This window comes from Dendropsophus ebraccatus, chromosome 6, assembly GCF_027789765.1.
Source record: "Dendropsophus ebraccatus isolate aDenEbr1 chromosome 6, aDenEbr1.pat, whole genome shotgun sequence".
Classification (NCBI taxonomy): Eukaryota; Metazoa; Chordata; class Amphibia; order Anura; family Hylidae; genus Dendropsophus; species Dendropsophus ebraccatus.
Genome location: NC_091459.1, coordinates 117304418 through 117326062, shown reverse-complemented (window position 1 = coordinate 117326062; position 21645 = coordinate 117304418).

Below are 21645 nucleotides of genomic sequence, written 5' to 3'. Positions count from 1 at the left end.
AGGGCACAAGGGACATTTTCTATGATTGTGCCTCTGGTGTACGCCAGGAAGAAAGTGCAGATTCACCCCTTCTCTATGGTGTACCCCTACTGTATCCGCCGCTTGCCTTATGGTTGGGCAGGGGGTGTGACAAGGCGAAGAGGAGGCCTGGCCTCCTCCCGCACCTGATTTATTATGAATTTCGCCGCCGGGGCCTCTGATTCTTTATCTTTATTTTCATTTTTCTATGTTCTTGCATTCCTTTGCTATAAGCCACAAATGAAGGAGTCTAAGTAGTCCTCTCCATGCATCAACATGGCTAGTTTGTAGGCTTACAGAGGGGAAATACCACCTATTGCTGGAAGAGATGACGGAGTGCCAGATTCAGGAATGCGGGCCCCTGGCTTGAACCACCAGGAGGAGCTAATTCCTCAATATTACCCAGGGCGATCAAGTAGAAATCAGCGGGCTACTTCGACTTTAAACTTTTTCTTCCTTTTCCTGTGGATGCCTACTTAAAGAGTCACTGTCATTATGACTTTCAAAATCTAAATCAACAGTAGATGTGATATAAAGCAAATTTGCAATTTACATTTATTATTTATTTTTTAGTTATCATGGAAAACACGGCACTTCCTGTTTTCTGACTCTTTTTTTTCTCAAAAAAACAGGAAACAGGGAGTCCAGTGTATCTCTGTGAGCGCACACAGAGAAAAGTCATGTGACTGATGGACACATTGAGCCGTGACTCTCTGTACTGGCCGGAATTCCTGTGTTTAGTCTGTTTTTTTCAACCAGCACAAGTCAAAAAATCTGCCTTCAGGAGACTGGACCTGGATTTCTGGTAAGTACAGCTTGTTTTACAGCATGATAACAACAACAAAAATAATGAATGTAAATTGCGAACTTGTTTTATTTCGCATCTACTGTTGATTTAGATTTTGAAAGTTATAACAACAGTGACACTTTGAAGCCGCAAAAAAAGACACAAGGACTACAGTTGTTTGTGTGTTATTACTTTAGTTAGATTGTGTTTGTCTAAATGTGACGAATAAAATTCAGAAGATGTATTATTAATCCCTTTAATGTGTGCAGGGATGTTTCAATGCGATTGGCCCTGCACACATTACTGTCCCCAGACCTGGGCATGACAGGCAGCCACGGTGCCGCAGCTGCCTGTCATTAACCCCCTTAAAGGTAGTCAGTGACAGGACAAGGACCTGTGACTGACTGATCGGGCCCCTGTAGCATTGCTGAGGGGGTCCCGATCACCTGTACCGGCAGGCTGGGGTAAACCACTTACCTCCATACTGTCGGATCAAAATTTAATTCTTTTTTTTTTTTAAAGGTTTTATTTTTGCAATTTTAATGAATACCAATCTCATAACAAAGTACACTTCAGACATCCATCTAGAGGCTGCCCATAAACCTGGGGTCACACATTGTACACGTGGGCATTACAGCTTTGCACAGAGGGTATGCACCAGATTGAAAGAGAAAACATAACCTGTTAGCCGACAGTCTGTATATATAACAGGATAGTCAAGTCCAGGACTAAACTCTGTTCTTCGTAGCAGCCCAATCAACTGAGTTTAGCAGAACTGGGGCGACCCAAATCCTAAGCCTCACTACAAATAGAACAATCACACCCATAAACACATTCATTCGTCATCCATACACTGCAACCTTCCCGTCCCCCCACCCCAACCCCCGCGGGGGTACCGGTCTCCTCCAATTAAACCTGCACCGGTGAAGCAGTATCAGGTACCGCCAACCACTGCATCCAGATCTTATCGAATTTTTTAGGGCAGTTCCTCTTTTGATACAGCACCCTATATAAGGGAACATAGGAATTCAGGTTTCAGGAGACTTCCATGCCATAATCACCACCTTCCTGGCACAAAATAACAAAATCCGGAAAAAGAGACGCCGGTACGTTCCAAAAACCACGGTATCTATAACACCCAGTAAACATACCTGGGGAGATAGAATCCTAGGAAACTCAAAATGCTGATTCAAAAACAATAGTACCGAAGACCAGAAAGGTAGCACCCTAGGGCACGAAAACACTGAATGTAAGAAAGTTCCCGTGTCGCTCCGGCAACGGAAACAGTTGTCATCAGATGCCATTCCCAACAGTTTCAAGCGGGCCGGGGTGTAATAGACCCGGTGCAAAAATCTAAACTGTATCAGAATGTCACGGGCACTCACAACAGAGGACAGAAAGTAATCCGTAACATCTTCCCAGTCATCAGCCGTGAGTTCAGGGATATCCACTAGCCATTTAGTATACGCTTTATCGTATGGTTTCTGGCTCACAGACTGAAGAAGGGTGTAAATATTAGTCAGGGGTTTGTCCAGATCTTCCGTTCGCAACAGGGTCTCCAGAGTAGACTCCGCTAGGGTGACAGCACCTGTCCCAAACTCAGCCCGCACCAACTGTCCCAACTGCAGGTACCTAAATGGATGGATTGGAGGGCAGTCCAGCGAGGTCTGCAGATCCCGAGCCGACAGGAGCCCAGATGACCCAGAGAATAGTTGTCCCAAATATTTTAATCCCCTATCCGTCCAATATCTCATCGCTGGATGTCCGGCTAAGCGAGGCAGATGGGGATTCAGCCACAGAGGAGTTTTTTGTGACAGCCAAACGGTAGCATCAGTCAATTTCCTCTGGGACTGAGCCCACGCCACCACCACCGCTCTTACCGGAAGCAGGGGGGCATCACCCGGCTTTTTATATCTGTACAGCGAATTCGCCAGCCCTTCATATGAACCCGCTAGAGCCCCATACAATGACGTGGCTGCGTTGCTGTAGTCCAAGTCCAGCCACCAATGGGCATAAACCAACTGGGAGGCAAGATAGTACGCATAAAAATTAGGGTAAGGAGGCTGAAGCGGGGGGACTGTCCCTGCCAGTAGAAGGCCCGCAAGACACTATCCAGCTGTTTGAAATAAGAGAGCAACAGAGGGGTGGGGCAATTATGAAACAGATAAATGAATTTAGGGAGGTAGATCATTTTAACAATATTGATCCGCCCGAGAAGCGAGAGGGGGAGAGGCGCCCACAGCTTAAGTTTAGTCTCGGTACGGGCTAGCAGGGGATCCAAATTCAACTTTTTATAATCAGAGACGTCCTGGGAGACTACCACTCCCAGATACTTAAATTGTTGGACTACAGCAATGGGGACAGGGTGAGCCCGAGGTGACGACACTGAACCTGGAAGGGGGAAGAGGAGTGATTTATCCCAGTTCACACACAACCCAGAGCACGCCCCGAACTGCCGCAATAGAGACAACAATGCAGTGAGGGACGGACCATCATCCGCCAGATAGAGGAGGACATCGTCCGCATACAAGGAGATTTTCTCCACCAAGGAGCCACGAGGGATACCCCTGATAGAGACTAGTTGTCTAACTGCCACAGCCAGGGGCTCTATGGCCAGTGCGAACAGGAATGGGGACAACGGGCAGCCCTGCCTTGTGCCTCTACGTAGAGGGAAGGGGGCAGAGACCTCTAAATTCGTCCTAACGCGGGCTATAGGGTCAGAATATAATAACTGGATATAGGACAGGAAAACCGGGCCCACATTGCACCTTCTCAACACCTCCCAGAGATAAGGCCATTCAACCGAATCGAATGCCTTTCTTGTGTCCAGTGAGAGGACGAACCCCGACTGACGCCCCAGTCTACATGCATCTATGTTAAGAAATAACCGTCTGACATTAATGTCCGTAGCCTTACCGGGCATAAAACCGGATTGGTCGGGGTGTACTAAGGAGGAGATGACTCCTCGCATCCTATTGGAGAGTATCTTGGCTAGGACCTTAATGTCAGTGTTGAGAAGAGATATGGGGCGGTACGAGTCAGGGAGTAAGGGATCTTTCCCCGGTTTGGGGAGTACTACAATTAGGGCTTCTCTCATACTGGCAGGGAGAGAACCCAGCTCCAAAGCCTCGGTGAATAGTGAGAGGAGATGCGGGCTTAGAATTTCTATTTGGCTCTTGTACCAATCATTCACCAGTCCATCCAACCCCGGTGTCTTACCCGGAGGGAGGGAGGCGATAGCTGAGGCCACCTCCTCCAGAGAGATGGGGGCCTCCAAGGCGGCCGCCTGCTCCACCGATAGCCTCCACAGGGGGAGAGAGTCTAAGAAGGTCTTAACATGCTCCCCATCAGAACGGAGACGAGTCTCATATAAGTCAGCATAGTAATCTCTAAAAATAGTATTAACCGCGGCTGGATGAGAGACTACGGAACCAGCTCCCGCGGAGATACAGGGCACAGACGCGCATGGACTCTCAGCATGGGCTAAATAAGCCAGGAGCTTACCGTTCTTGTCCCCAAAGGCAAACACAGAGGCCTGAGTGGACAATACACGACGCTTGGTTTTGTCAGTTTGCAAAAGAACATGCTCCCTCTGTAGTTGGAGCCACGCGCATCTGTGAGACTCCGTCGGATCGGAGGTGAACCGAGTCTCGGCCTCCTCCAGTCTCCCCTCAAGTTTTACCTCCCGGGCACGTAGGCTTTTCCGGAAAGTAGCAATTCCCAATGTGAACGCCCCCCGGATCACTGCTTTATACGCATCCCATCTAACATGGGGGTTAGGGTGAGAGGAATTGATCTCCCAATAATTAGTATGGGCCCTCTGAACTGCGTCCGTCACCTCTGGAGTCTGCAGCCAGGCCGGATGGAGACGCCACAGTTTAGACTGAGGCGCAGGCCGAGTCCGGAGGACCACAACCATAGCTGAATGGTCAGAGATACCCCTCGGAGTGTACATAATATCAGAGACCAGCGGAAGGAGATCTGGAGACCCCATAGCCAAATCAATTCTGGACAGGGATTTGTGTGAAGCCGAGTAACAGGAGTAGACCTTAGCAGAAGGATTTTTCAACCTCCATATATCGTGTAGGCCGAATGAATCGCACCAGGAAGTCAACGACCCACTAGCAGGATCACATCCAGACATACGATCTAGGGAGGGATTGGGCACTACATTAAAATCCCCGATCACTAGTGTGGGGGCTGGAGGGAACGTGGAGATTATAGAGGTGACAGATTCAAGGAGTGAGATCTGGAATGGGGGAGGGACATACACAGCAACCAACGTAAACGTAAACCCAGCCGCTGTCCCATGAAGTATCACATAGCGGCCATAATGGTCACATTCCACCCTATAAGCGGTAAACGGGAGGGACTTGGCCACCAGGATCGAAACCCCACGGGAGTAATTAGAATAGGAGGCATGGTAGCCATGCGCTATCCATGCCCTCCTCAGGGCCAACACTTTCTGCCCAGTGAGATGGGTCTCCTGAAGACAAACCACATGGGGGGTGTACTTCTTCACAAAATCCATCACAGTGGCTCTTTTGAATTTGGAATTGAGGCCACGGACATTCCAGGCCAATACCTTAATGACCGCCATTAGGATACACGTCCGAAGAGGGGAGACAGCACTACCAGCGCCACTCCAAAATACCTGGAGCCGGGAGGGGGAGCGGGAGGTCGCAGACCAAACACACACCAGTCACACACAGACAAGGACTTCCACCTATGCATGGAGAAAAAGGAAAAGGAAAACACAACCATTAATAAAGAAACACAAAACAACAACAGCAATCCTAACTATAGAATACCGCGGGGTATCCTAAACCCTGTCTAACACTAACCCCAACTCGTGCAGACCTATACCCAACAACTCTAGAGTAGAGTGAGTCAGCTAACACAACCAGCTAACATGAAATGGAGATATTGAACTAAACATGTACTTATACCTAGCTCCTACAGCTCCTAACTATGAAGTCTAGCTTTACCCCTAGCTACACAGAAAGGCACATTTCTTCGTAGCATTAGTTATGCCCCATGTAATGGTCACGGGTTCGGAGGCCTCGGACTCCCGACTCTTCCCCCTCTCGCGGCCCGAGCCCAAGCAATAGCATCATCAGGGTTGTTGAAGAATCTGGTGGTCTGTCCATCAACTACCCGCAGTCTGGCCGGGAAAATCATTGCATACGAGAAACCTTTTTCTCGAAGGATCTTGCGGACTTCCGTGTAGTTTGCCCTTTGTTTCCGAACCGCTACTGAAAAGTCAGGATAGAAGGAGACCTTCGTGTTGTTGTAGATAACCTCTCCCTTGAGCCTGACCGCCCTTAATATAGCATCTCTATCTCTGAAATTGAGGAGCTTGGCCAACAGTGGTCTCGGAGGAGCCCCAGGCGGAGCCGGTCTTGAGGGGACCCGATGAGCCCTTTCAATGGCAAAATGGGGAGAAAAGGTCGATGGATCCAGTATATCTTTCAGCCAATTCTCCAGGAAGGCAACTGCGTCTGCTCCCTCAGAACGCTCCGGAAGACCTACCAGCCTGATATTATTGCGTCGCAGCCGATTTTCGAGGTCATCCGAGCGGTCAGCTGCAAGTGAGACCAAACGTTGTAAGTCTGCTATTTGCGCCGGTATTGGGCGCAGCGTGTCCTCCAGATCAGAGGTGCGCCTTTCGACCTCCGAAGTGCGCTCCCGAAGCTTCTGTAGATCATGTTTAATGATGGTAAAGTCCTGCTTTAGATCGTCAACTTTGGACGTCAGGGTAGATTGGCAGACAGTAATGGCTTGCAAGATTTCCGCAAATTTATGATCCATTTGAGAGGCCTCCTGAGTGGGGTCAGCCGGTGACATCTGAGGCGACGGGCTTGGAGATCCCTCAAACAGAGACAGTGGGGAGGATGGTGAGTTTTCAGGAGAATGTGGCCTAGAAGATTGCCCAAGTCGCTGCGCTGTTCTGGCTCCGATTTGTGCCTTAGGTTTCGAGGAGCCTGCGGCCTCATCCTCAGCCGCACGCATGTCAATTTCGGGGTGCAAGGCAGCCACCGCAGCCGGCTCAGAACTATCCACGCTTTGTGTAGTCTTGCGCCTGCTACCTCTCTTCCCTCTCATCTGAAATGCACTGTCCAGTTAACAGAGGGAGCAGGAACACGGTTTCAGTCACTCACTATGGGCAGCAGACTACAGCAGCACAATATAGTATATAGCACTAGGCAATAGCTGGAGTCCCCAGGCACATATGTAGCAGCGCGCAGGCAGGCACTAAGTCTCTCCCACTATAATGATGAGGCAGGGGTACGGGGGGGCCAAGTGGCTGCTAGGCTGGGGCCAGGAACACTCAGGCAGCTCGGGCCGTCACAGGACATAAGCACACTGCATGCGCACGTCAGCTGCACACTGAGGACAGCAGTCCCACTCACCACCGCTCTGACCCCCTCCGCTTCCTCTGCACGTGGTCCCAAGATGGCGGCCGTTACCCCGTACCGGGGAAGAAAGCAGGCTCCAGCCGGCTCAACAGCGCCGCAGATCCCTCCGTCCGTGACTACCGCAGCCCCAGAGTGACGTCACAGACTGTCGGGCGCAGGATAATTGCGGAGGCTCGCGGCAGATGTCGGCGGCTCCGTCAGATTGGGAGGACCCCCGCAGAGCAGAGTCAGGATCCGGACACCACCGAGCCCACCTCCGGTCCCCTCCAGCAGCAGGAAAACGGCCCAACAGGGACCCGGACAGCCGCCGTCAAGTCCGCCCGGTGCGCTCCAGCAGGGAAGATGGCGGCCGCAACCAAGGAGCAGGAAGGCCGCAGGGGCACAGGACCGAACGGAGCCGCTCGAACTGTCGGCAGGCACCCCAGATCCTCTCCGGTACGTCCAGGGGGCTTGGGGCAACTTCTGGGTGCCTTTCTGGGTGCCGGGAATCAGGATGGCAGTCAGGATGTTAGTCAGGGCCGCAGGAGCTCAGCGCTGCACGTCCTCTCAGCCCGCCATGCAAGCCCCTCCCCGCTCTTCAAAATTTAATTCTTACACCAATATGATACCAATAAAATCTAGAGATCATGACACAAAAAATTACACTTCAACCAGCCCTGTAGGAGGAAAATTAAAATCGTTATGGCTCTTAGAAGGTGGGGAGGAACATTGCATTTATCGATCATGAAGAGGTTAAGAAAAGCAGGAACATTTATTTTTTTCTTTGCACTGTGGATGTTTACTCACCGTGCTCAATAAAAGAAATAAAGGCCACAATATTTTTCATGTTATTACTTAAGTCATATTGTGATTGTCCATAACTGTAATCAATGCAAAAACACTATTTCTTGACACTTTAGGCGCTCTTGGTGATGTACAAGGGTGAGGATGTGCACTGTCACTAATCTGTGGCTACACACAAGATACAAGTGAAAACTTTATAGTCCTATAAGTAACCAAATGCTTAGATAGGCTCCTGTCCAATCTCATTCTACACATGATGACACAGAGTGGATATTAGAGGAGTGGATGACACAAGGGAGATGGTGGTCAGGAGATGGACCAAAGTGCCCACCGGGCTCACCAATGTTTCATTTTGAGACTCTTTTGGAATTCCGAAGAGGGTCGCAAAGACACATATGGAAGAGAAACCAACACATATGCAGTGTGAACATAGCCTTAAGGTGTAATATTATGGGATGGTGAAAGTGACATATCTTTAGGCAGAAGACCACAGACAGCAGCGTTGACAGCCATATACTGGACAACATGGAGGAACTCTCAATCAGTTCACTGCTTAAGGTACAGTATATGACAATCTTATCTTTTTGAAGGAAATGTTCCATGTTGTATCTACCAGAATAATGAGCTGATATAATAATTTATATACAGAGAGAGCAATGATGATGTGGACGGCCAGTCAGTGACATTGACTCATAATAAATGACTGTATCAGTAGACTCATAGTACAAAGGAAACATGCAGTAAAGATGTAGGCTAGAGATCCATGGTCAGGGCCGGATCAAAGGGGGGGGCACCCGGGGCACGTGCCCCGGGGTCTCCACCACTTTGGGGCCCCCACCACAGCCGGAAGGACAGCGCAGGGATTAGATTCCTGCTCTTCTGTTTAGGGCCGGCATCAGCACTGGTGCTGCATTTGGCCCTTTTAACTGAAAGCGTTCATAAAGAACGCTAGCAGTTAAATGACACGCTGCTGCCCACTCTGCCAAGGTGCTCTAGTGGCTGCAGGCTGTATTATCCCTTTGGCCACTAGAGGCTGCTTCTCACCCCTAGTGCTGGGGAGTACGGGTCCCTCACTATGCACCTGCAGAGAGGGGAAGAGGAGTGAATACCGGATTACTGCTCTGCACAGCAGGTACGTATAGTTTACTTTAATATATTTTGTACAGAGGGCATCGGCCTGAAGTGAGGGAGAGCAGAGTAGTGGTGAGTGCTCTGGGGAGGCCTGGGAGGTGAGGAGGGAGGTTCTGGTGGCCCTCAGCAGTACATGGTGCTTATCGCCCTCCTTTCCCCAGCTCTCAGTGCCCCTGTGTTTGTTCCCCTGAACCTGCTGCTGTAACATACAGGGAGCACAGCACAGGGGGCACTGACAGGAGGGGAGTATGGAGACATGGCAGCCTTATCCCTGCACTGTCTCCAGGCTCTCCTCCTCCTCCTCCTCCTCCTCCTCCTCCTCACAGTCCGACTGCTAGCGCTACTGCATTATGTTACAAAAGCTTCATGTGAGGAGGAGATAGGAACCTGAATGAAGGGGCCGGGGAGGGGGGATTAACCCATAAGTGCCTGCACTGCTCTATGTGCACAAGTGGAAGAAGACTTTTATTGTCTATTCCTACATTCCTTATTCACTGCGTTATATGCAATTTAAGTCCCATTGTAATAGATCCATATTACTGTAATGTCCTGTTAGTCACAGGAGTGGGATCTCTATTTGTTCTGTTTTGTTGCTGATATCATGTAAACTATGTGCAGCAGTGCTGTGTAATGTACATTACAGGTACATTAGACAGCACTGCTGCACATAGTTTACATGATATCAGCAACAAAGCAGAACAAATAGAGATATATTTAGTCAGTCACCAATAGTGCAAGTTCTCCCACTTAAAAAGATGAGAGGCGTCTGTAATTTACATCATAGGTAGACCTCAACTATGGGAGACAAAATGAGAAAACAAATCCCGAAAATCACATTGTCTGATTTTGTAAGAATTTATTTGCACCTACAAACAATCAAGATTTCTGGCTCTCACAGACCTGTAACTTTTTCTTTAAGAGTCTCCTCTTTCCTCCACTCATTACCTGTAGTAATGGCACCTGTTTAAACTTGTTATCAGTATAAAAAGACACCTGTGCACACCCTCAAACAGTCAGACTCCAAACTCCACTATGGTGAAGACCAAAGAGCTGTCAAAGGACACCAGAAACAAAATTGTAGCCCTGCACCAGGCTGGGAAGACTGAATCTGCATTAGGCAACCAGCTTGGAGTGAAGAAATCAACTGTGGAAGCAATAATTAGAAAATGGAAGGCATACAAGACCACTGATAATCTCCCTCGATCTGGGGCTCCACGCAAAATCTCACCCCGTGGGGTCAAAATGATCACAAGAACAGTGAGCACAAATCCCAGAACCACGTGGAGGACCTAGTGAATGAACTGCAGAAAGCTGGGACCAATGTAACAAAGCCTACCATCAGTAACACACTACACCGCCAGGGACTCAGATCCTGCAGTGCCAGACGTGTCCCACTGCTTAAGCCAGTACATGTCCGGGCCCGTCTGAAGTTCGCTAGAGAGCATTTGGATGATCCAGAAGAGTATTGGGAGAATGTCCTATGGTCTGATGAAACCAAAGTTGAACTGTTTGGTAGAAACACAACTTGTCGTGTTTGGAGGAAAAAGAATACTGAGTTGCATCCATCAAACACCATACCTACTGTAAAGCATGGGGGTGGAAACATCATGCTTTGGGGCTGTTTCTCTGCAAAGGGGCCAGGACGACTGATCCGGGTACATGAAAGAATGAATGGGGCCATGTATCGTGAGATTTTGAGTGCAAACCTCCTTCCATCAGCAAGGGCATTGAAGATGAAACATGGCTGGGTATTTCAACATGACAATGATCCAAAGCACACCACCAGGGCAATGAAGGAGGGGCTTCGTAAGAAGCATTTCAAGATCCTGGAGTGGCCTAGCCAGTCTCCAGATCTCAACCCTATAGAAAACCTTTGGAGGGAGTTGTCCGTGTTGCCAAGCGACAGCCCCAAAACATCACTGCCATTGCCAACAAAGGATATATAACAAAGTATTGAGATTAAATTTTGTTACTGACCAAATACTTATTTTCCACCATAATTTGCAAATAAATTCTTACAAAATCAGACAATGTGATTTTCTGGATTTGTTTTCTCATTTTGTCTCCCATAGTTGAGGTCTACATATAGTGTCAATTACAGACGCCTCTCATCTTTTTAAGTGGAAGAACTTGCACTATCGGTGACTGACTAAATACTTTTTTTCCCCACTGTAGATATGCAAACAGATTGTGAGTAGCACTGCCTTGATTGAGCTTGTAAGGGGTGCCAGCCAGAGGGTCCAGACCACCGAGCAAATATATAAAGCAACGTCTATAAGGAGACCTATATGAAGAAACATAGAGGGCCTATACTAAATGGAGAAACAGAGGGGGCCTAATACTAAATGGGGTTTCAGAGTTGACTAGTATATAGAGGCATAGAGCACTGTTGCTGTTTTGCGCAATACACATAGGGAGTTTGTGTGTGAAATGAGGATAATTTACTAGCAGGGAGCCTAACAAGTCATGAACGAAGTCCTCATGATGGCCGGGCAGATGGAGTGGAAAAGGAAAAGACAGACATTTTCATGTTTCGTGCAGAGAAGACGCCTCCTGTGAGTCCCTGTATGTAACTAGGAGAGAAGAAAACAGAAGGGCGCTTCTGGGTGTAATATCATCAGGCACCAAGACAGTGTATACTAGGGTTACCAAACAGGTGTCCCCCAGTACTCACCTTTTAGGGTTGTGCAATTTAGGTACAACACTAACTTTAGCAGAAAATCACTGCTGCACATCAGGGGAACCTCACCAACCTAGTAGCACTACTTAAGAAAGGCCCTCCCGCATCAGAGGGCAGAAACGCGTTGCCACCATTAAAATTATTTGGATTATATCAAGCTGTTGGTTACATACGCCTACTTGAAGGTTATGACCACCTGTGCCATCTACCAGAGGGGTTTCCTGCTTCTGCGAGGTCCGACAGAGGGCCCTGGTTCTTATCCTGTATGTAACTGCAAGATCTGTGGAACCTGTGTATAGCCTTATCTACCTCTATATGGTCACTGCTTATGTAGATATTATTCACTGACAGTACAGTGGTATTATCTAGTCACTGTATGATGGTTATGGTGTGACAGTATTGTTTTCCATGTATATACAGGTATTATTGCTAACACAGAGCCGTGGTGAGTTTCCTCGCTGCCAGCATGCTATTGAGACATCATGCCGCACAGGTAACGAATCCTGTGTGTGTGCGCGCGTGCGTGCGAGCTATGGCTGCAGCAGGCTGTGTGTTTGTGTGTGCTTGCTATGGCTGCAGCAGGATATGTGTGGGTGTGGGTGCTATGGCTGCAGTAGGGTGTGTGTGTGTGTGTGTGTGCTATAGCTGCAGCAGGATGTGTGTGTGTGTGTGTGTGTGTGTGTGTGTATGCTATGGCTGCAGCAGGATGCGTGTATGCTATGGCTGCAGCAGGATGGGTATGTGTGTGCTATGGCTGAAGCACGCTGTGGGTGTTTGCTATGGTTGCAGCAGATTGTGTGTGCTATGGCTGAAGCAGGCTGTATGTGTGCTATGATTGCAGCAGGCTGTATGGGGGGGGGTGCGCGCACTATGGCTGCAGCAGGCTGTGTGTGTGCTATAGCTGCAGCAGACTGTGTGTGTGTGTGTGTGTGTGTGTTTGTGTGTGCGCATACGCTATGGCTGCAGCAGGCTGTGCATGTGATATGGCTGCAGCAGGCTGTGTGTGTGTTATGGCTGCAGCAGGCTTGTGTGTGTGTGTGTGTGTGTGTTTGTGTGTGCGTGCTATGGCTGCAGCAGGCTGTGTGTGTGTGTGTGTGTGTGTGTGTGTTATGGCTGCAGCAGGCTCTGTGTGTGTGTGTGTGTGTGTGTATGCTATGGCTGCAGCAGGCTTTGTGTGTGTGTGTGTTATGGCTGCTGCAGGCTGTGTGTGTGCTATGGCTGCAGCAGGCTGTGTATGTGTGTGTGTGTGTGTGTGTGTGTGTGTGTGTGATGGCTGAAGCAGGCTGTGTGTGTGTGTGTGTGCGTGTGCTATGGCTGCAGCAGGCTGTGTGTGTGTGTGTGTGTGTGTGTGTGTGTTTGCGCACATGAGTGCTATGGCTGCAGCAGGCTGTGTGTTTGTGTGTGCTTAGTATAGTTGCAGCAGGATATGTGTGTGTGCTATTGCTGCAGTAGGCTGTGTGCGCGCCATGGCTGCAGCAGGCTGTGTGTGTGTGTGTGTGTGCATGCGCTATGGCTGCAACAGGCTATGTGTGCTACGGCTTTAGCAGGCTGTGTGTGTATTTGTGTGTGTGTGCTATGGCTGCAGCAGGCTGGGTGTGTGCTATGGCTGCAGCAGGATGGGTATGTGTGTGCTATGGCTGCAGCAGGCTGTGTGTTTGTGTGTGTGCTTGCTATGGCCGCAGCAGGATATGTGTGGGTGTGGGTGCTATGGCTGCAGTAGGGTGTGTGTGTGTGTGTGTGTGTGTGCTATAGCTGCAGCAGGATATGTGTGTGTGTGTGTGTGTGTGTGTGCATGCTATGGCTGCTACAGGCTGCGTGTATGCTATGGCTGCAGCAGGATGCGTGTATGCTATGGCTGCAGCAGGATGGGTATGTGTGTGCTATAGCTGCAGCAGGATGTGTGTGTGTGTGTGTGTGTGTGTGTGAGAATGCTATGGCTGCAGCAGGCTGCGTGTATGCTATGGCTGCAGCAGGATGGGTATGTGTGTGCTATGGCTGCAGCACGCTGTGGGTGTTTGCTATGGTTGCAGCAGGTTGTGTGTGCTATGGCTGAAGCAGGCTGTATGTGTGCTATGATTGCACCAGGCTGTATGGGGGGGTGCGCGCACTATGGCTGCAGCAGGCTGTGTGTGTGCTATAGCTGCAGCAGACTGTGTGTGTGTGTGTGTGTGTATGTGCATACGCTATGGCTGCAGCAGTCTGTGCATGTGATATGGCTGCAGCAGGCTGCGTGTGTGTGTGTGTGTGTGTTATGGCTGCAGCAGGCTTTTGTGTGTGCGTGCTATGGCTGCAGCAGGCTGTGTGTGCTATGGCTGCAGCAGGCTGTGTGTGTGTTATGGCTGCAGCAGGCTCTGTGTGTGTGTGTGTGTGTGTGTGTGTGTGTATGCTATGGCTGCAGCAGGCTTTGCGTGTGTGTGTGTGTGTGTGTGTGTGTGTGTTATGGCTGCAGCTGGCTGTGTGTGTGTGTGTGTGTGTGTGTGTGTGTGTGTGTGTGTGTGCTATGACTGCAGCAGGCTGTGTGTGTGTGTGTGTGTGTGCGTGTGCTATGGCTGCAGCTGGCTGTGTGTGTGTGTGTGTGTGTGTGTGCTATGACTGCAGCAGGCTGTGTGTGTGTTTGTGTGTGTGCACATGAGTGCTATGGCTGCAGCAGGCTGTGTGTTTGTGTGTGTGTGTGTGCTTGGTATGGCTGCAGCAGGATATGTGTGTGTGCTATTGCTGCAGTAGGCTGTGTGCACGCCATGGCTGCAGCAGGCTGTGTGTGTGTGTGTGTGTGTGTGTGTGTGTGCGCGCTATGGCTGCAACAGGCTATGTGTGCTACGGCTTTAGCAGGCTGTGTGTGTATTTGTGTGTGTGTGCTATGGCTGCAGCAGGCTGGGTGTGTGTGTGCTATGGCTGCAGCATGCTGTGGGTGTTTGCTATGGCTGCAGCAGGATGTGTGTGTGCTATGCTATGGCTGAAGCAGGCTGTATGTGTGCTATGATTGCAGCAGGCTGTGTGTGTGTGGGGGGGGGGGGGTGCGCGCTATGGCTGCCGCAGGCTGTGTGTGTGCTATGGCTACAGCAGGCTGTGCATGTGCTATGGCTGAAGCAGGGTGTGTGTGTGTGTGTGTGTGTGCTATTGCTGCATCAGGCTGTGTGTGTGTGTGTGTGTGTGTGTGTGTGCGCGCGCTATGGCTGCAGCAGGCTGTGCATGTGCTATGGCTGCACCAGGCTGTGTGTGTGTGTGTGTGTGCTATTGCTGCATCAGGCTGTGTGTGTGTGTGTGTGTGTGTGTGTGTGTGTGATGGCTGCAGCAGACTGCATGTGTTTGTGTGTGTGTGCGCGCGCACCATGGCTGCAGCAGGCTGTGTGTGTGTGTTATGGCTGCAGCAGGCTGTGTGTGTGCGCGCTATGGCTGCAGCAGGCTGTGTGTGTATGCTATGGCTGCAGCAGGCTGTGTGTGTGTTATGGCTGCAGCAGGCTGTGCGCGCTATTGCTGCAGCAGGCTGTGTGTGCAATGGCTGCAGCAGGCTGTGTGTTTGTGCATGTGTGCTTGCTATGGCTGCAGCAGGATATGTGTGGGTGGGTGTGCTATGGCTGCAGTAGGCTGTGTGTGTGCTATAGCTGCAGCAGGATGTGTGTGTATTTGTGTGCGTGTGTGCTATGGCTGCAGCAGGCTGCGTGTATGCTATGGCTGCAGCAGGATGGGTATGTGTGTGCTATGGCTGCAGAACACTGTGGGTGTTTGCTATGGTTGCAGCAGATTGTGTGTGTGCTATGGCTGAAGCAGGCTGTATGTGTGTGGGGGTGTGTGCGCACTATGGCTGCAACAGGCTGTGTGTGTGTGTGTGTGTGTGTGTGCGCGCTATGGCTGCAGCAGGCTGTGCATGTGTTATGGCTGCAGCAGGCTGTGTGTGTGTGCGCGCACGCACTATGGCTGCAGCAGGCTGTGTGTACTATGGCTGCAGCAGGATGTGTGTGTGTTATGGCTGCAGCAGGCTGTGTGTGTGTGTGTGTGTGTGTGTGTATGCTATGGCTGCAGCAGGCTTTGTGTATGTGTGTGTGTTATGGCTGCTGCAGGCTGTGTGTGTGCTATGGCTTCAGCAGGCTGTGTGTGTGTGTGTGTGTGTTATGGCTGAAGCAGGCTATGTGTGTTTGTGTGTGTGTGTGTGTGTGCGCGCTATGGCTGCAGCAGGCTGTGTGTGCTATGGCTGCAGCAGGCTGTGTGTGTGCGCGCATGCGTGCTATGGCTGCAGCAGGCTGTGTGTTTGGTGCTTGCTATGGTTGCAGCAGGATATGTGTGTGTGTGTGTGTGTGCTATGGCTGCAGTAGGCTGTGTGCGCGCCATGGCTGCAGCAGGCTGTGTGTGTGTGCTATGGCTGCAGCAGGCTGTGTGTGCTACGGCTTTAGCAGGCTATGTGTGCTATGGTTGCAGCAGGCTGTGTGTGTGTGTGTTTGTTATGGCTGCAGCAGGCTGTGTGTGTATGTGTGTGTGCACTATGGCTGCAGCAGGCTGTGTGTGTGTGTGTGTGTGTGTGTGTGTGTGTGTGTGTGTGTGTGTGCGTGCAATGGCTGAAGCAGGCTGTGTGTGTGCTATCGCTGCAACAGGCTGTGTGTGTGTTAGAGAGGCAGTAAGTAAAGAGGTGTTCTGTGGTAAACATGTTCGCTCATTACTAGCAGGAACACTCACTACTGATAATCAGATCATCTAAAAAGGTCCATTGATCAGAAGATGAAAGAGAAATCTTTTGTCCTTCGGCTGATCGTATCTTTTGTGCAGCCATTTAAATAATTGTTAGTTGGCTTCAGATCTTTCCTATTTAAACACGAATGGGCAGTTGACACTGATGAAGTTAAAGGAGTACTCTGACATCAGGTAAAAAATAAACATTACACAGAAGAATATAGCATTTACATAAATGAAACAGGAGAAGCAACTCACCAAACATTGTCATAAAACTTCAGCCTTTATTCGGAGTAACAGTATCAGTGTGAACAAATGCCAGACCACAAGGTTATAACCATTTCACACCATCATGGACGCCTCATCAGACTTCACCACCAAGAACACGTCTTGTCTTTTATTTCCCTGCTCTCATGACATGTACGGATGGGCTGTGATGTAGTCATAGTAAAAAACACTAAGGGGGAAATTTAGTGTAAAGTAGAATTGTCTCAGTTGCCCCTAGCAACCAATCAGATTCCACATTTCATTTTTAAAAGAGTCTGTGAGGAATGAAAAGTGGAATCTGATTGGTTGCTAGGGGCAACTGAGCCAGTTCAACTTTACACCAGTTTGATAAATCTCCCCCCAAATTTCAAATTACTGCACTGCATTTGTTTCTTGATTAGACTGCAGCATATAACATTGTTTAGCTGTCTGCCCTGGTTCTGGAACTACCACAAATCAATTAGTATGGGGGGGTCTTAGTTCTGTGTTACTTGATTGTTCCTCAGGGAAGTCCGGTTGGGCGGACGGAACGCGTGGGGCTCTTTCTCCTCTGACACCCCATCATCACCCTATTATTTATGTTTTCATAGGAACACTCCTTGACTTGGTTTGAACTCTTATATATATATATATACATTTTTTGTTCCTTGGAGATCTCTTTATCCTTTGCCATCCGGTCACATACATATTTTGGTGGTTTATACTATGTATATTTTTGCTATTACGTGTATAGTTTAGGTATTATTTTCACTCTGAGATTGCACTTGCACTTTACCTATATAGGGTGTTTGTTATATTTGCATTGGGGTGTCATTGAGGGTGGTACCATACCTGGTACCCCCTGGCTTGTGGCTTTTAATTGTTTTTAAGTTTTGGGATTTTTTGACCTTTAATATTGTACCTGTCTAAATAAAGTACTCTTATTACATATATATTGGTGTGCTTTGGCTTCTATTGGCATAGCTTCTGTCTTTTGTTGGTTATGATTGTTTATATGCCTACCATTTAGCACCCATTTGCATTATTTAGCTGTGCATGTCCCACGCTTTTGTTTAACTAATCAAATGCCGATCGTTCGGGTTCGGATGGACTCGAACCCGAACCCGGTTCGCTCATCTCTAGTTAAGAACAGACCACCTAACCTAATCTGGCATGTGCTTCACGAGGTTAACTTCACCCTGGAGAGATGTGGATATTGGTGGATCATTGACGCACAGTCATTGTACGTCCACAGCTCTCCTGTGTGATGTTACCATGTTATCAATGAGAGAGTATGCTGAAGCAACAATACAGTCTTGTCACAGGCCAGTTCCTAATACTCTCTCTCCTGAGGAGATGTGCTACAAAAGTTGAAAGCCAGTTGCACCTAGGTGTTGGTGATATTGATGGATCTTGTAGTTGTCTGAGATGATAACAGGGACACTCTTGGTGTTGATAAGATTTAATAGAAATCAGGCAACATGGACAAGAGTTTTTACTGTTCAAAAGTGACTTTATTCGAACATCAGGTACAACGGGTTTTATGTTTTATCTGTGGAGGACCTTCAAAATGGCCTCCCGGCCAGAGATGTTAGTGCACCACAATGCTGCTCCCTGATCATTTCTCAGGAGACCAAGAAAAATATGAAACCTTCAGTGAGTCTTGCAGTAGATACTTCAAGGTAAACCATTTTGTTACTCTGTGAGATGTAAGGACTGACGCATCATAGCACCAAAAGGGTGTATATGAACTGATACATCCAGGTGTTCAAGTTTCACAAAGTTGTTGCACTGATGGACAATGTAAATATTGCCATTGCACATCGCCACCAATGAAAGGCAAGTCCCGATATCCACTATAAAACTCCCAAAGTATATAGTAACTATATACTATAGGGGAAGATTTATCAAACATGGTGTAAAGTAAAACTGGCTCAGTCACCCCTAGCAACCAATCAGATTCCTCCTTTCATTTTCCAAAGAGTCTGTGAGGAATGAAAGGTGGAATCTATGTATGTGTATATATACCTCAAGTACCCAGTCTAACTCCTCTGTGTTGTTCACAAAGAGAAAGGAAACTTGTCACCTGTATATATATTTTTGCACCTTACTGCCAACTACTGTATTTTTATATTGTGCTGTAGATTTGCTTAGTAAACTGCTCAATTAGGTTAAGACTTGGACTCTAGATATGCACCAGACGAAACAGGACCAGCAAAATGTGTATGGCGGCTTCCTAACTCTGAAAAGCAGATGTTGGAGAACAACAGGATTGGGCACGTTGGATTTAAACTACATGTCTCTTTCATCCTCTGGGAAACTGACGTCAGTCAGACAAGCGTTCAGCCAGCAGCCATCTTATGTTTATGGACAACAGTGATGTTATGGACTTTCTCTACAGCACAAACACAATGCAAATGATGATGTAAAAACTGTGGCTATGAAATGAAACATTCTACAAGGAAGAGATGATGAAAAGCCAAAGAAACCTACAGATAAGTAAAGCAAAAAATAACAGACATTAGGAGCATGAAACTAAGGGTGGGTTCATACTGAGGAATTCTCGCGGATAAACTCCGCAGAATTCCGTCGGCTGTCCGCGCGCCTTTCCGCCGGCTCCATAGACACCATTCTATGGGCCGGCGTATTCCGCTATCCGTCGAAAGAAGCGGAAAGGCGCGCGGACAGCCAACGAAATTCCGCGGATATTATCAGCGAGAATTCCGTAGTATGAACCCAGCCTAATAGGCAACGCCCGGTAAGGTCCTTCCAGCTAGACAGTTTTTCAATATCTCCTCACTAGCTTCCAGATATCATGGCAGTGAGGCTGTGCTGTGGTACAACTACAAGGGTCTCAGGCCTCCCTGACATATTGGGCCTTTACACTGCTCAACAGCATTTTATCAAGTTGTGGGGTCTAAGGGCTATATTACTTTTAGGGATTGGTTTAGGGGTGTAAGATCCACGTAAACCAGACGTGTCAAACTCAGGCCCTCCTGATGTTTTTAAACTACAATTCCCATCATGCCTGGACAGCCAAAGCTAAAGCTTTGGCTGTTGAGGCATTATGGGACTTGTAGTTTTGCAACAGCTGGAGGGCCTGAGTTTGACATCCCTGATCTAAACTGGGGGGCTAGAATCTGATTTATTAATCGGTCCAGTTTGAGGTTTGAATTAAGATTGGGGTGTAAATTCACTTTGGAGTCTGCTGTGGGGTCTGAAGTCATTTTGAGGGTTCGCTCTGGGGTCTGATTAGGATTCTTATCTACCTGGGGTGGAGTGAAGAAAAAAATGGTACTCACGTATGCAGCCGCCATTCTAGCTTCTTCTTCTGGTTCCCCCATTCATCACAGCAGGACCTGCCCGCTCGGCCTGTGAATGGCCAAAGCAGAGTCTTGCTGAGCTATTTCATCTCATCTTTTTTTTCTTTATACCAAGCATTCCCTTTCATTTACATGTCTGGTGCGCTGAATTAACATTCTGGTCTTGTTTCACATTTAAGGTTCCATTTACACTGAAAGATTATCTGACAGATTATCTGCCAAAGATTTGAAGCCAAAGCCAGGAACAGACTATAAACAGAGAACAGGTCCTAAAGGAAAGCCTGAGATTTCTCCTCTTTTCAAACCCAGTCCCAGCTTTGGCTTCAAATCTTTGGCAGATAATCTGTCAGATAATCTTTCTGTGTAAAAGGGCCCAGAAGTCTTACATTTAAGGGGTTATTCAGTGAAAATATTTTTCTTTCAAATGAACTGGTATTAGAAAGTCATAAAGATTTGCAATTTAAAAGTCTTCTCATACTTATCAGCTGCTGTATGTCCTGCAGGAAGTGGTGGATTCTTTCTAGCCTGACACAGTGCTCTCTGCTGCCATCTCTGTCCATGTCAGGAACTGTCCAGAGCAGCAGCAAATCCCCATAGAAAGCCTCTCCTGCTCTGGACAGTTCCTGACATGGACAGAGACGGCAGCAGAGAGCACTGTGTCAGACTGGAAAAAAAATAACATTTCCTGCAGGACATACAGCAGTTGATAATTATAGGAAGACTTGATATTTTTAAAAAGAAGGAAATTACAAATTTATATAACTTTCCGAATCCAGTTGATTTGAAAGAAAAAAATTTCACTGGATAACCCCTTTAATTTAGTCTGAATTAACTAAGAGGTCTAAATTATGGGGGGATCTGGTGTGAGGTGTGATATCTACCATCTTCTCCAGGTGATATTGGTTGCCTATTGTCTGGGATGTTGTTTGCGTCCTTTCCTATTACTTTGCACCGTTCTTGTTTCTTAGTTGTTTGGAATCTTTTCTTCCCTCATCTACATGTCTGCTCTCAGTGCAGGATACAGAGCGGCCCTCGCTGCTATATACAGGACAATAAGAGGAATAAACAGCTGAAGCCATGAGACCGAGCAACATACAAATGAGCCTGAGTGAGGAGAAACCACAGGGAAATCCATCTGTGCAGGCATCAGTCTGTGTGATTTCAGCTCCGACCTTGTGGTCTGCTCAGGGTCAGGTGGCTGCCGGTGTTTGTTCAGACCTGTACACTGTATTCTCTCACCTATTTGCATGACTTTCCCCATTGTAACTCGCTTGTGATGAATTCTATTAAATGGGTTATCCAGTGAAATTCTTTTTCTTTCAAATTAACTGGTTTTTAGAAACTTATATTAATTTGTAATTTACTTCTATTTAAAAATCTCAAGTCTTCCTATACTTATCAGCTGCTGTATGTCCTGCAGGAAATGTTTTCTCTTTTCAGTCTGACACATTGCTGTCTGCTGCCACCTCTGTCCAAGACAGGAACTGTCCAGAGCAGGAGAGGCTTTCTATGGGGATTTGCTGCTTAACTTTCTAAACCCAGTTGATTTGAAAGAAAAAGATTTTCGCTGGATAATCCCTTTAACTCCTGAATGTG